This window comes from Anoplopoma fimbria, chromosome 23 (genome assembly GCF_027596085.1).
Source record: "Anoplopoma fimbria isolate UVic2021 breed Golden Eagle Sablefish chromosome 23, Afim_UVic_2022, whole genome shotgun sequence".
Taxonomy (NCBI): Eukaryota; Metazoa; Chordata; class Actinopteri; order Perciformes; family Anoplopomatidae; genus Anoplopoma; species Anoplopoma fimbria.
In genome coordinates this window covers 7,548,841-7,561,287 of record NC_072471.1, presented here as the reverse complement: position 1 = coordinate 7,561,287, position 12,447 = coordinate 7,548,841, and positions in this window count along the sequence as shown.

Genomic DNA, 12,447 nt, shown 5'->3' with positions numbered 1-12,447 from the left:
CTGAAACGAAGTCGGGGGGAAACGTATGAAAAGAGAGAAACAGTCGTAAAAAGTTAGCATCACATCAACTCCTAATATGAAGTTCCTTAGCTAATGTTAGCTGTTAGCTAAGCTAGTCCCGCTAAAGTGAAAGCTGCCCCCAAAAGAAGCAATGAACTCACCATCAATAATGAACTATTATAACAAGAAGATGAGTTGGGTGTTTGTAACGTTACGTGGAAGAGCTTCTGCACAACACCTGTTTTTTTTTCTTTTAGCAACTTTTTTGTGTGGTTGGTGAAAACCTCATATCTTCATTCTGAGACATTGCAGAGATGAAGTGTATATAATAAGGTTGATTTTTGAATGTTTCTGTGTGGTTATGGTTGGTGTTTGCAAACCTGATCATGTAGGTGGAGGCCTACCTCCTAAATAAATAGTTATAGGGTTTCGTGTTATAAATACACAGGAGCTGTGATCATTGGTCTGTTTTCTGAAGGATTATGGGTCAACAGTACTTTATTATTTTTGAAAAAGCTTGATTTAATCCTTCAAGTTGCCCCTTTTATCCATCTGTGGAAAACCATGTCATATTCTTCCCATTCAGACCTTTATTTTCCTGATCTCCAAGGGACTCAATGAATACATGTTACTGCACTAAAGACAGTTTATCCTTCTCCAAATACCTAAGCCACAGCAGTCTAAATATCCTGGAGCCTCCACTGGTGGTGATGACATTTAAATGGTAGCTGAATATAAAACTTCCCTCTTGAAACCAGACACAGCAGGTGTAGCTTTTATTCCACAACACACTGACATCACACTACTTATTTACACACAGGCTTAAGAGAAGACTGGACTCCACGATGACACGAGGTGTTTACATTTACCGAGGCAATATAGCTGATGTATGTCTTTAACACCTCCCTGTCATCACATCCATCATTTGATTTTGAGTAGACTTGTATCACTGGTTGAAGGCTTGGATCCAATTCTCGGCTGAGTTATGTGTTAGCGTAAGTGATTGATAAAGCTCGAGTGTGATTCATCAGTGCCTAATTAATTAGATTTCTATGTAATGACAGATGTGTGTGTGTGGAGGGCTAACGTTGAAGGTGAGGGTGGCCATCAGTTACCACCTCATTCTACTGGAGGAGGAAGTGTAGAAGTATAGCATCAGGGTTTATGAAGATTTAGGTTACTTGATCCGCAAAAATCAGTTATGCAAAATCAAAACCATCCCCTGCAGGAACATGAATGACGATGTTATAAAAAGCTGAAAAACAGGCCACTCAAAAACCTGACTGACCTTGTATCAAGATCTTTTCCTGGGTAAAACGTGTCTGTCATGATCTCACCTCCTGTTTTTCATCACGAGGACCAGCTTTGAAGGCTTGCGGTAAATCTGTCCTTTATATAGATTCAGAATACTGGCGAGCTCCAGCACACAACAAGAGGCCTTGTTATCTGGCCAAAAACAGGACGACATTACCTTCTTATCCTCCTGACAGTTAACTTGAAACCATTTGTCTCGGGGTCTTTAGACATTCTGGGCGCTTGCAGAGCATCATGGCTGCCAGTCAGATTTGGGAACTCGTCCAATCGTGGTGCAATACTTGGAGCAGCCATATGACATTCTAATGCAATGTCGCCAGCTGTCAGTTAGACTTTGGTGCTTTCTATTTATATATATTCTCATTTAGTGGGTGATGTAAAGACGGCCTGTCTTTCTGCTGCGCAAACCTATACATCGGGTAGTATATTCTCAGTGACGTCTGAGCTAGATATTTCCAGAATTTGTAAGTGGTTTCAACAAAGGGAATAAATCATTGTGCCAAATTTAGGTGACATCTTTCATAGATGGTGAATTGGATGAATGCTCCATACAACACAAATGATTTAGAGGAGGTTTTAGTCATGTTCCAGCCAGGATGATTACTCATATTTGCATTAGAGCAAAGAAAGCTAAGCTGTCTGTTTTTAGCATGCAGTTAGCCATGCGTGAGGAAAGAATAAGCATCATGCTGACCTCATCTTTTTCTCAAAATTACAACGGTGTGGACAGCCTTGCCAAGATAATCAGCAGTGATCCCTTTGCCCTCAAGTGTAAATGAAACATGTCTGATACTTTCAGCCCTGGAAGAGGGAGGGTCTTTATATGCACAACAAAACCAAGCGTACTCTTCTTTCAAATCTGAGTGCATATGTGTTCAACAACATCTCTCATGTGGCTTTTTAAAAAGGGGAAAACCAGGAAATGTTCAATTCCATGACTCTTTTCCTCTTTTTTTTTTGGTGCATCTCCGTCATCACATGCATTTAAACACCTTGCAGTCTCCGGGGGAATTTGTGTGAACTTTTTAAAGTCTGGTTGAAGTGTGCGCTAACCTCATTAATTCTGCTCGCTCCTGCTTAATTAATCTTTGTCTGCCTCTGAAGTAATTACAGCTATCTGGCTGTCTGTGTGTCTACACACTATACTGACACCACCTTCGCCTCTCGGTTGCAGCTGGGCCAGGATTTCCCTCCCGCAGTCTCTGATGACTGTCATACTGAAAGCGCTTATTCACTGTGGCATGACCGGGAGTAAAAGGGAGATTAGGATTTATCCTTTGAACTCTTTGGATATTGTCTGCCTTTTAGACAAATAATTAGAGAAATAATTTAAAAAAATAAGTCTGCTGCTGCACTCATGAGTGGCAGCAAAACGTTTAAAATCTCCAAAAAGTGTTTCACTGTATTATTTGATTTCAGAGTCATTTGTATTAAATGGATTGTGTCCTTAGAGTGAAGGCAGATGAAGGATGCCGAGCTCTTGTTGATTTAATGATGTGTAGGCTTACTGTTTGGATGGTAAAGGCGAACACAGAATACAAAGTCATGTTAAAAGATGGAATCAGGGAATTGTTTTGGATATATCAGATTGTTAGCACCTTTGATAACAGCGTCTGCTTGAACAAACCATTTAAAATGTAAAGTTCAGAGGCCTACAAGCCTAATTAGCCTGCCTGAACAGCAGTATCGGTTTGGGTGTGTAGGCTAATGCCTCGCTGATATTTCAACCTTCCTAGTTTCACAGTGGGAGGTCTGCAGTCGCACGTGGACACCCAGGAGGTTTAAAAAGGTTCTGTTTCATAAGAACTTAGCTTCCCTCCGGCTTTCCGTCTGCTGCTAAGACTTATTTTGTTATTATTTTCTCCGCTCCCTCTCTTTCCTCTCATTAATTTTTCACTGCTTGCTGTTTCTAAAGCTTGTGGCTCTGCAAAAGTGCAATTGTGCAAGCAAGTTTTCTGGTAGCCAGCCAGAAATACCGACACACACGTACGCTTTGATAAAGTGAGGAATGGGGAGCTTAAATACAATCACACATGTATGTCAGGAGAGAAAGAGGTGTGAGTTGTTAGTTTGTGCTTGGTGGGTCGGAGTAATAACCAAGATTAATAATGAATCACTAATCATTATTTTCATGAACAATTAGCATGTCAGTTATTCTCCTGATTAATTGATTTATTGTTTTGTCCATGAAATGGCAGTCAATAGCAAAACATTTTCAGATTAACTATAAATGACCCAAAAGCAATAAATCCTCACATTTATAAAGGAGGAACTTGTTAATGTGTAGTATTTTTGCTTTAAAAATTACAAAAATGATTAATTGATGAGAAAAATTGTGCTTACTTATCTTTTGATTCTTTAGATTGTACATAAACTCCCTTAAAAAAGATTGGAAAAATCCCCAAATTCCATAGTTTTGGTTATTGAAGAATACTGTCCAGGATATGAACAAGTAGTGGATAAATTTACAATTGAAAAGTTGTCGTCCTGTCTGTTGGAAAAACTATCTAGAGGTTTGAAAATATCTGCATATTAGTCTTTGGCATTTATGTACGGCAATTTCTTTTTACCCATCGGCAGATGCAGATATGTCTGCAATAAACTAATATCAACTGATTTAAAAGTTGGGCTCTACAACTAATCTTTTCCACAATCATTTATATGTTTCTTTTTAAAAAGGGTAGTGATGATATTTATTAATTCCACAAAGAATAAGTAACACACATTAGGATGAATGAACCTGTGGGACACTATGAAATACCTTATCTACCGTTCGGTGTGTGTGTGTGTGTGTGTGTGTGTGTGTGTGTGTGTGTGTGTGTGTGTGTGTGTGTGTGTGTGTGTGTGTGTGTGTGTGTGTGTGTGTGTGTGTGTGTGTTATGTGTGAGTGTAACTGTGATCTCTACCTGGTAACAGGCCTGGTGACGCCTGCCAACTACAGCAGCTACACTGATTACTGCTCTCTCTCAGTTGCCAGCTCTAAAACACAACTCAACACACACACCAGTGTTGTTTGTCTGGCTCTCTGGCACCCTTGAGTATTGGGTCACTACATCATCATTCCCCTGTGTCTTTTGACCCTGTTCTGCTGCTACATTCTCACCCCATGTGGATGTACGTGTCTGTGTCTGTGTGTGTGTGTGTGTGTGTGTGTGTGTGTGTGTGTGTGTGTGTGTGTGTGTGTGTGTGTGTGTGTGTGTGTGTGTGTGTGTGTGTGTGTGTGTGTGTGTGTGTCTCGTGACCTTGGCCAAACATTGGTTCCTGTTTCTGTCAGCTGTTGGCTCAGCTGCGCACCACCTTTATTGCTTTCCCTCACCGAGCCAGAGGGCTGAAAGCCAGAAGTCGTTCCATGTTTGGGGCACTTCCCATTTCTCCTTAGCTGCCTCACCTTCCCTCACCCACCTTCCCAGATGGTCGGGGCTGATTTTTGAAGCACAGCCGTGGCTACGTAAACACAGAGCAGGATGGAGGAATGTCAAAAGAAATTTAGACTGTGGTTATTACCGGTCAGGATGCGAGATAGAGGTTTGAAGTGGAAATTGAAATGGAATGGGGCCCAGGAAGAGCAGATGCTGTGGTCGCCTGTGGTCACCTGTGTCTCACCTCGTCTAGTAACTCACCCAGCCGGACCAGCAGCCACCACACTGACACACCACAGGAAGAAGGGGAGGGAGGGAGGGAAGGAGGGGGAGATGGCTTACCTCTTCTTCATCTGTCCAGCTGGAAGGCATGAATGAATGAATGAAAGAGAGATGGAGTCTACAGTAAAGTACAAAATAAATCTCAAAAGGTCTGCTGTGAAAAAAGATTGCGTAAAATAGTTTTTTATTCAAACAATAATTCCGCCATTGTATATTAGGTCATTAAATGTAAATTTTATAGAATTGTTATTTCTTGTTTATTTTCTGACATTTTATAGACAAAACTATTTACCAATAATGAAAATATTTGTAAGTTGCAGAAGCCCTGCTGTAGCGTAACAGAACATAAGATATGAATATAATAGTATTTTTCATAATTCTAGCTAAGGTGGATTAATAAAAGTAAAAAATCAAAAATAGTTATGTTGAGTACTTTTAGAATGATTTTGACATAACAGGCTTGATTTTAAATACGAAATATACTGTAACAGTATTTAGGGTTGAGATAAAAATTGTGTTTGGTCACGAGAAAACAGTTCTGATCGTCCTTGAACTATCTTTCTGCAGGAATAACTGCTTCGCTAAGACAATTATACAACATGGAAAGATATCCAAGATTGTCCATCAGAGTATTTTTTTTTACTAGTTTTTACATTTTCTTCTTTAAATGTGTGTTTTCAGTCCCATTAAAGCCTGCAGTTTACTGTGAGTGTTGTGTGAGGTGTTATAAAAGCAGCAGTAAGTAGATATTCATCCAGAGAAAAAAGTCCATTGTCTTGCTCAAGGGCACTTCAACCTGCTGTTGATGTGTTTGCATATACTGGCTGTTTGACTTGTCTGCTTACAAAACAGTTTCTCTAGATCACTTGGCCACCCTGCGATCAGACATTATTCAACATTTCTTTGAGGCGGACAATCAAACTGTCTTGCTTGACAACTCATTTGTCCCCACTGTATCGCTGCTGCCTCCTCAATCACTCAGACTCTGTCACTCATCAATGTATTTCAGCTCAGATGTGTTCAAGAATTATGAGGCTGGAACCATCCAAACCTTCACAGCTGCAGTTTTTAGGATGAAGCAAGGTGCTGCTCTTAACAGATAAACCTTAAATACATGCAAACACACACACACACACACGACTCCAGACAGAGCTGTATGCTTAAATCTGATTTTGTGCACATGAACAAGATTCGTGACGGGAGGGAAAGTGCAGGCCATCATAAGTTCAGCAGCAGTTTTTAAAAGCCTCTTAAGGCTGAGTGGAGTAACGATGAGTTGTTTTCTTACCAGCATTATGACTGGGATATGCAAATTGTGTGCTGATCAAATGTTAAAGTCCCAAGATGCAACTCCTCTTAGGGAGAACTGAATAAAGCTGCACTTAAATGAAAACCTGAGCTCTTTAATATCTCCATCATACAGGTATTACATAAAGGGCTTTTGTTAGATGAAATGAAAACATGGTACATCTAAAAGCAGATGATCTTTAAGACTCCAAAGGCTGCAGTCATTATCAGAAAAATATCAAAGGATGAGCAAGTGACGGGTCAAAACAAATGCATCGCACTTTTATGACTTTTAACTATGTACCACGGATTGAGCTACTAATTAAGATAATATAGCTAGTAAACTTAATATTATAGTATATAACAATATCATCACAATTTGTTTCCAATAATTATAAGTGCCAAAAATGTTATTTCCCCAAAGATTTAGGGCTTCAAGTAATGATTTCATCATAAATTGCTTTGCCATTTATTTCTTGATAAATCATTTGGTTTAAAATGCAAAAAAAATATCAATTTCAAACACCATTTCCTAAATCCTGAGGGAACATCTTCAGATGTATTGTTAGTCCAATCAACAGTCCAGTATAACATTTATTCAGTAGTATAAAATACTAGTATAAAAAATAGTATAAAATAATAGTAATAGTATAAAAAAGAGAAAATAACCAAATCCTCACATTTGCGATGCTGGAACAATTTATATTTTAGCTGGAGAGAAAAAATGATTCACAAGATTAAACATTATTTCAAATACAAATGACTCTCTATCAATTGACTTATCGTTTCAGCATAACCTTGTATATATATATTTATTTTTTTCTTGAAAAATGTCTTGTCACTGTGTTGTGTGCTACTGTAACTGACTGGCACTTAACACAAATGAGTCAGCGCTGTAATCACAATTAACAATCACTGTCTTGTGGTGCCCTGTGAGCTCCTGCTCTAGGTTTGCTTCTAAACGAAGTGATTCGTCATTTGGGACCAAAGAAGAATCCTCATCTTCATTGATAAGTGCTGCTCAGCCCCCATGCTCCATCATGTTACTGAGACAGCATAAACAAACGTCTTATGTCAGCATTCATTTACAGTATAGGTGGCTTAAAATATCAAATTAAATCCTAAACATTTTGTAGGAAAAACACTTGAAAAACAATGATTTTAAGCAATTTGACAAGATCATTTTTAAAACAGATAGGTTGAGGAATAACAGGGGTTTGTGGGTTTATATTAATACAATTTACAAATGAAACAGGGTGTAACATGGTCCTGGCTCTGAAGACCTGTGATACGCATAAGAGTTTAGAAGATGCTAATTTTCTCTGGAATGTCTAACGGAAAGGCCAACTCCTTGCCAACTCAAACGATGGACTTTTCCTTTTGGAATAAATCTTTGGCTTATTGTCATGACACATTTCATTCTAATTATTTAGAAAGCTAGAATCAATAGAGCCAAGCTTCTGTACATGGTGCCATAATAGACTCTTATTGGAGGGACTCCACTGGCTGTGGGCACACTGGCAGCTTTCATAATGATTTATTATAGATGGAGAAACACGTTCTGATTTTAATTCAAATAAGATTCTCGCTTGGATGTAGAAGGTGATCGCTGAATCCATTGAAGCAATTTTTTTCAAATTTTCAGTGGCTGCTTTTGTCCTCAGTGTCTAGTCTGCTATATTTATTGAGTGACCTTTTGCAGGATTTATTGCAATATATGAACTTACATCAGTGAGTGGAAGTTATTTTGGAATCAAACTTTTGTGTATAATTACTCACATTAAAGGTTGGTAAGATTCCAGAGTTTCGGTGTCCTATTTTGAGAAACATCAGCATTTTTTCCCACAAAACCCTCTTTTATTTAATAGAATAAGCCAAAGTTTATTAAACTAGAGCTGCAACTATTAAAAAAATATATATATATTTTGATGATCACTTAATCATTTTTGGGGCAAAAACTTCTTTAATAATTAGAGTTGCTGCTTTTCTTGTTCATTTAATGTTGTCAGTTGGGGATGATTTATTATCATTATCGTTTTACAGGCCAAACGATAATGATAATTGTTCTTCGCAGCCCGTGTCTCAACACAAGCAACAAAATGTGTCCAAATAAAATCATATGTAGCCTAAACAAAATCACGAATCTGACCAGACATTTAAGTTTTTGGTACTTTACCCTTTTTAATAAAATACATTTATTGGCATCAGTCAGAATTAGACTAGCATGGCATGAGAACCATCAAAATGTATATGGTTTGTCACAAACCCTAAATAAATCACTTTATACAACAAAAGCAGTCTACTTGTCCCTAAGGTCGTCTCTGCTATCTTTCCGGTTTGACCAAGCATGTTTTTAACATAGTTTCATAAAGCAAACATTATTGTATTTACTTGTGGCAGCTCTCTTGCAGCATTAAACATTAGTTGTCTCAAACAATTAGTGTTTCTGCCGCTGAGCTGAAATGAAGGCAGACAGATCCGGAGCCGAGTCACTGGAGCAGGCTGATGAGCTGTGTGGGCTTGTAGTCTGTTTAGCCTCAGGAAGCTTCTGTGTGTTGGTGCAGTTTATCTGCTTATCTGTTCATGAGCTTTTAAAAAAACCAAAAAAAAAACCATTTGTTAACTCATTTGTGGCGCTGCTAAAAACAGCAACAAGCACACAGGAGCTAGACTTCATGCTGATTTTGACTCTTGACGATTGAGTGAAAGGCAGCGATTGTTTTTCATACCTTTCATTAAGTGTAACCATTCATGAAGACAGATGGCTTGACTTTGCTTAATCACCCTGTTCTGAGGTGCTCCTTTCTGCCTATTAAGGCTAACTTTCCCCAAGAAGGATGCTCATTAAATAGAGCGACTTAATGTGTCAATGAGTTTGAAGGGAAATAACCACTTTGTAGCATTACAATCACAGCACAGCTCATTTACTGCTGGCTCTTTTGCTAGCTAACATAAGCTCTCTAATCCTAACATGTTATCATGGCTGGCTAACGTTGCTACAGCTGGGACAGTCGGTCGCCGAAGTTGAGTTAGGTTAAGTTAGAGAGAAACAACACAATAAACAAATGAATAGTTCTAGTAAGTGGATGATCTTCTTTATTGCTGCTCCTCTTTGCAATTAAAGGTAATATGATGAGTGTTTTCTTTATAATAAACATCCTAGTGCAGAATGATCCTCCACTCCTCTTCCCTTGGTATTAAAACTTGTGTTTTCCTTAATTCACCATGCTTAGATGATGAGTTTGTGATCTTTTTCAATGCTGAGTCTTGTGTATTGGAAAGGTGACATAAGCAGCTTTATGTGAGTGCATGGCTTCGCCGCTGTCATGTTGGTTTGACTGCAGGGAGACGGCTTGCTATGAGCCAACAGTGTCTTCTCAGCTTTAGGTGTTTTTGGGAGCAGACATCAAACTTCAAAGCTCAGACATACAGGCCAAGACGTTAGCGAGAGCCCGTCAGCTCTTATCACAGACATGCCAGTTGTAGTTTTTTATGTTCTTTAGTGTTGATCAGGGTGCAGCTCTCCCACACACTTTAACGTCACAAGAAATGTTTCCGCTTTGCATTCAGCTGCACAAAATTTAGCAAATTGTGGTTATGCTCAATACTCCTCTGAGCCTTTTTGCTGCGCTGTCAAATCTCATTTGTAGCACTTAACCTACATGCTTATCCTCTGCCCATTTGGCACTCTAAGCCTGCCCAAGCAAACACATGAATAAAAATGTAGTTTGGTGCTGGCTTTCTATACAAATGTGCAAATTCTGTGATACAAACTTGACCCATATCTAAGTTTATTTTGAATCTCCACCAATAACCTTGGTTCCAACTTTGAAGAAAGGCCTCAAGTCATGTAGCTGTACTTACAGTTGAAGTCGAGGGAGAGGGGGACTGGGACTTTTTATTTACTGAATATCAGCCGGTAACGATTGGCAGTAAAACTTTATTTCACACATTGATGGTTACACTGTGTAATTAATCTGCGGTTGAAAGCGAAGGTGCAGAGAGTGTTTAGTTTGTGCACAACACAATATGGGACGTGGGCTGAGAAATGCCACCCAGCACAATCAGAACCCTTTGAATAATTACATACGGTATACATTTTGCGAGCTGAGCCCTTAAGGCTGCAGGTGAATTCTTTGGAATAAATGTGAAACACAACTGCGCATATCATCCAGCGAGTGGAGGTGCCTTGGAAAGAGAGAATAGCACCTGAGAAAATAAAGTGGCAAAAATGCTGTTCCATGACAGGACTAAGCTGGACAAAAGGGCTTCCTTTAGTCCTCACTCAAATGAGAGCTATGGTCAGGAAAGAAATGTACTTTGTCCATTTGAGATTTTCTATGGTTTCATTGGCCTCTAGAAAAGACAACTCCCTACCACTGATGAATGTGATGATGACATTTTGCATTATTGTAAAAACCTCTCCTATGTGCTTTGTGATATTCCTAAACAGGTGAAGGACGACCTACCGCGAGATGCCGAAGGAGCCAATCTAAACATAGAGGACTGGATCGTGGTGAAAGACTTTCGATTGAAAGGGTGGAAAAGACCGTTCCAGGTGCTCCTGATGACAGAAACCTCTGTAAAAAAGCTCCAGAACCAGAGGAGGAGCCAACACAGGACAGCAACACTCAAGACACTGCCACACCTGGCTGAGGGAAGTTCTGTTGCTGCACAACTAGCCAGAGCATCGGCCCGTGTTCCTTCAGTGGATACAGCACGAAGAGACATGACATTAACATCCCTACTTCAAAAAGGAAGGATGTATAACCTTTAAAGGTTTGTAACTGCTCAGGTGGAAGTAAAACAATACAAACCAGTCCAAGCTAGATGGAAACGCCATCCGTCGCTGACAGGTGAAGAGTTCTTTCTTCAACACCTGATGGGACATTTGAGGCCAGAGCAAAGTCTTCCACCACTAATCCCAATAAGAACACACACAGTGGAAGTGGGAATACCCTTATTCCTAAAACATTGCATTTGGATGGGCTAGGCTGAAGAACAGTGTTTATTGTCCCTCCTCAGCGTCGCTATTGTATTGCAGATTATTCAAACTTTGGGACATCCACCTGAGATGAAAAGTAATCGCAGCGATTCATAACCACTAACTGTGAAATCTGGACCAATGGCCATAGCAGACATCGCCATATTACCCAGACACAAAAGATCTGCTACATGGTGGTACACATCTAAAGACATGCATGAACCAAGGCACCCTAGTGGACATGCTGTGGATAAGAGAAATGTTTTACAATGTATAGATAATATTGCTTGTGAAGGAGTACACAGTGGGAGTTCTGTCGGTAGGACTGTGAATATGATTAGCCATGTATCAGTAATGATTGTGGAAGTCCCAAGTTCCTGTTATGGAATCAATGATCAAGATATATTATGATTGGATATGTTTGTGTTTTTTTTCCACTAGCAAACATAACCAATTTTCAGTCATCTCTCTGAGTAAAAAGAGAAATGGTACAATTTGCCGTAAGGCATTCCACTATTGCATATGCTTGGTTATGGCATCACATTTCTTGCTGACAGCATTGACAACATTACCTAAAGCCATGTCAAACAACAGCAAAGCATTGAATAATGCTACAAGACATTACAGGGTTCTGCTAAAACACAAAATTGTCTTGGACTTAAAAAAAAGGACAAAGGAAGGGGGTTTGTGTGGGGCTGTGAACATGACTTGTTCAGCATGCTGTGTTCTGCTGCCTGATCCCCATGATAACGTCACTTAGCATATATGGCTCCTAGACAACTTTGCACCATCACCATCTGCTGGAACTAGTAGCATGCAGTTGCTCGACACTTTGGTCCATGGGGAGCTATGCTGTTTCAAATATTGCTTTCAGTTTTCAATGTTTTGCGGGCTGACCATTATTTTTTGGATAATTTTATTGACCTGATCCATCTTTGCAAATGGATTGGTGAAGTTAATCAAAAGCAGATAATGTTGAAGATCAACGACAACTCCTATGAGACCAAGCCATAGTATACCATGTGTTTTTTCGACATACTATATGACATTTTGACTTTTTTCGACATGCTATACTATGACTTTTTTCGACATGCTATACTATGACTATTTTTACTTTTTTCGACATGCTATACTATGACTTTTTTTTACTTTTTTCGACATGTCTTTTTTTAACTTTTTTCGACATGTCTTTTTTTTTTTTTTAACTTTTTTTTTTACTTT